Source organism: Atta colombica, unplaced genomic scaffold (assembly GCF_001594045.1).
Source record: "Atta colombica isolate Treedump-2 unplaced genomic scaffold, Acol1.0 scaffold41, whole genome shotgun sequence".
NCBI classification, from domain to species: Eukaryota; Metazoa; Arthropoda; class Insecta; order Hymenoptera; family Formicidae; genus Atta; species Atta colombica.
Genome location: NW_017259520.1, coordinates 1,180,700 through 1,185,196, shown reverse-complemented (window position 1 = coordinate 1,185,196; position 4,497 = coordinate 1,180,700). Strand labels below are relative to the sequence as shown.

General features: G+C 25.9%; 1 protein-coding gene across 1 annotated transcript in view; it reads left to right on the top strand.

Moving 5' to 3' along the window:
- LOC108691145 (glutamate receptor ionotropic, kainate 2) overlaps positions 1–4,497 on the top strand; it is a 146,300-nt gene that overhangs the window by 84,264 nt on the left and 57,539 nt on the right. The gene's annotated exons all lie outside the window — the stretch shown is intronic.

Genomic DNA, 4,497 nt, shown 5'->3' with positions numbered 1-4,497 from the left:
TAATTATAATAAATATCTTATTATTAATTTCATATATAAATTATCTAAATTATTGAATATACATTAAGAAAAATATATTAAGAGAAAGACATATATTATTGAATTATTTTAATATACTCATATATAAACTTACTCATATATAATTCTGAGATAATTTACAATAATTTACAACAAAGGCAATAAAATATTTTATAATATGTTATTTTTGTGTTTTAAATAAGACAGTTATTAATAAATTTGTATGAACAGTCTATCAAAAATTAAATACAAATAATATAACTAATAATTACATAATTATCTGCGTGTTTTTTTACTAAATATTTAATTTAAAATATATGCTATGTGTGACTATGAAATATGTTACATTTTATCCATACATAACATATTTGAAAAGCAATATTTCTTATTTTTGTATCCTCTTGTATAATATTTAATCCTGAAAAAATATTTAAACATTCAGATTTGTCTGTTATAATATGATTTGGAAGAACATTAATTACGATCGCATCCCGCATGATTATATGTAATTTTGCAATGAAAGAATACAGCCAAAAGTTACGAATTATAATTTCATTTATACCCAAAGGATGAATCTCAAACAAATGTAAGATTAATGAATGATTGATATTTGTTAATTAAATCCGATATTAAAATGTACATTTTCAACAGTAGATGTCGTCTCGATACGCTTATAAATTATCAATTGCAGGAATTGATAATTAATCGCATGTGCTGTTAATAACATAATTGTTCATAGGGAATGCTTTTGGCATTTCATAATGCCATGTCGCAATTGCGTCTCGAGATGAAATGCGAAATACACAGAGTGGTTAGCGTTATACTGTCTGCTCTTTCGAGTACTGCCGTACGAATGATGGCACGACGACCGACTGTAAACACTGTGTGCTATATGCCGCATAAACAAACGCCAAAGCCACATGCTCCAACTGAGTTGTCATTTCCATGAAATATTTCCTATATGAAGAGACATAAATAAATGCCAAATCCTTTGTTTACCTTTCAAAAATAAATTTTTGATAAATTAGCTATTATCAAATAGGTTTTAATATTTGTCATTGTATATCACATCATTACTTCATGTTCTTAATTGAAAATTAATAAACGAATTAAATTAGAATTAAATAGAGAATTAAATAGAGAACAAAAATTAAATACATAATAATAATATAAAATTTAATAAATAAAATAAAATAAAATAAAAAAGATACAATTTTTTAAAGCCAATAAAAAAACGAATTCCCTATTATCGCATAATATAACGACAATCATTATCATCCTATCATTCGGATATCTGTTCAATATTCATATGAAAGCCTGATCGATAAATGCTTATTGCCTTAATCCATTTATGAGTCATTATCACAAATGTTAATAAATAACGAATCATTGCTAATTATCAGAATAATCATACAATCGCGTCTCAAAATATTTAAAACTTTACAAAATATTTATCGTGAATAAATTCTCTTTTATATATTTTCAGTTAATTTCGATAAATTATATTAGCAAAGCATATAAAATTGAATAACTGCATAATTAATATTTATTACAATCATTACATATTAAAATATGATGACTTCATGTACTGTAAAAGAAAAACGTAAACTTGAAATTTTTGTCAAAATATGTATATTTTCTTTAAAAGAGAAGCTGTATAAATTATACTTGTATACTTGTATATACTTTTTGTATTTATGTATATTGTAGCTATATTCTTACATTTTATGAATCAATTTTGCAACTCTAGCGCAAGCGGCAATTGTTATAAGAAAATGAAAGAAATGAAAGAAAAATGTTTTAGCATAGGAAGAGACAAAACAATCACCACGAGAGCCATTTGTTGATCGCTCCTAACGGTGAAATCATCGTCACTGAAATATGAAGGCTATTCATGTATTTGGCTACACCCGAGAGAACAATGCAACTATTGAGTAGAGTAGGCATGATTATTATATGTACTTGAAGAGAGAATCCAGATATGACTAGGTTAATACCCGCTGCATAGTTATACGTTAGTATAGTTACTTATGATATAAACTTTCAAAAAATGTTGCTAAAATATTATTAACAAAATAAAATATTATATACATAATTCAATGCTTCACATAAAACAAATAAATTTATTAAATGATTATATTATTATAAATAAATTTATTTAGTAAATTATTTGTATTATAAATAATTTACTTTGTTATCTCCCAAATTTACAAATTAACAAATTATAAGTACATAAGAATTATTAACGCAAAATTTTTTAAATAGATATACGTATGAATAGAATAACTGATTAATATAAAATGTTACATCGTAGCAGAAGAATTCAAAGAATTTCTTTTATTGTAATGTTAAATTGATATCCCATGTAATAATTTTAAGAGTTATCTATAATCAAATATCTAGACAGAATAAATCCACAAAGACTAAAAATATTCAAAGTGAACAGTCATGTAAAATATCCATGCAGAATAAATCCACAAAGATTAAAAATATTCAAACTAAATTCACGTAAAATAGCTTCTATCAGTGACATCGTTTAAATTAATTGGCTACATGGAATCGTTGATTTCCTTCCAAGCGAGTGACGAAGATTGATTTGGCGAAAGAGTTTAATTCCTTAGAGAATTCTACGAACATAACGAAGATAAATTTACATGTTCACAAGTTATGATTTAATGCAAGTTTCTCATATTATTAAATAGTACTCATATTATTGAATAATATAGAATTAAATCTAAAATAACATTAGATTTTGCAAAACAATATTGTATACGCTATATTTGAAAGTTTTATGAGATAAGAGAGATAATTAGAAGGAATCTGATTTAACAAGAGGTAAACGTTTCTAATTAGGACAATTATTCTAGAATTGCATCATTACGTAATAAACTTCTACTATATATCTATTTAACAAATTAATAATTAGATTTTAAATTGAATTGTTAACTTTACGTAACTTTAAGTTAGTAATACGTACATTGAATAAATAATTCATTTTACGTAAATTATTATAAACAATGAATTTTTAATATATTCAAAGCATGAATGTAAAATATCTTTAATAAAATATTAATATAATTAATAGTCTTCTTTTATAAAAAAAAAAAAATACATAATCCCTTTCGTAAAAGAAAAATTGATCTCTCGTGTAGAAACCACAAAGCTTGCAGTGGCAACGTGTTGTCAGATAGAGCCGGAAAATTGAAGTTACTGAACGAAGAGTGCTTTTGGAGATTAACGGTCAGATTACTTCAAAATGGATTAGTTGCAATAAAGCTGATGTAGAAAATGATATCATTTTAGAAAGAGTTTCATTTGATGAATTTACGAACAAAAAAATAAAGTTATTATCGGAGTCATGAAAACGGTAGTAATGTAAAGAACGGAAAACTGACGTACTATGCATTTATTAAGCGATTTTTTAGCAGTAAAGCTCCTTTATTTAAGCTGCTTTTAAATAACTGAAGATTTTCCGGAATTTCATGTAAAGGGCAATACAAAATAAAAAATAGTCAATTTCGATTCCATGTTATTTCTTGAATATTTTTATGAAAATATTAGTTTTCAGCATAGGAGAATATTAAAAAGCATGATTATCGGATTTGTAGATGTAACGATAAAAATAAAAAAAGCTTCGATCATTCTATTCGCCAAATATATCATTATTGCGAAAGAAAAGAAAAACAAGCACAACTTTAGAGACAAATATTGCTCGTCATAAGCAATTAAAAATATTTTTTTATTAATTCGCATTGTTAACCAATATTTCCTATATTTTTGAAAACAAATCATCTAATAGGATGAAAATATAATATTTACAATGGATATTTAATTTTGAATCAATTGAACGTTTTACCAATCTAAGCTATCTGTTAGCTTATTTCAAAGTTTTGTTGATTGCATAAACGCAATTTTCAGTGTTGATTATTTTTGACGCAAAGTCAACGCTTTACTGTACGAGAACGTTTCTGCTGAAGTACTTCCTGATACCGCGACCGTGGTTTTGGCCGCGGTAATTATTCGAATTTAATTAAAACTCGCATTCGAAGTGAGCTATGCCATGGTAAAGTCATTAATTAAATTTAGGGGCGAATCGCGTAGTACCTTACCATTGTATATGTAGGTAGATATGTACGATAGATACAGAAGAGATCGTTATTGCAAATTCACGAACTCGGTTATAACTTTCAATGAATTCGGTTTCTTTTCGTAGTACCGGAATTTTCTTTTCGGATTTGTCTGTGTTACCAGTCAGTTTCATCTCTGCTTCTCATATAGACGCATTTCCCCCAGGAATTCTATTCGCGAAATATAACATAATTCTGAAATAAATTTCTCTTATCGCTAGTAAAATGATAAGCAATTAATAAATGTATTGTATTAAAATTTGTTATTCAGCTATCAAAAGTTGTGAGATAAAAAAATCCAATTATAAGAGAATTAAATTGCAAATAAAAATCACTTTGATCAAATTCATTT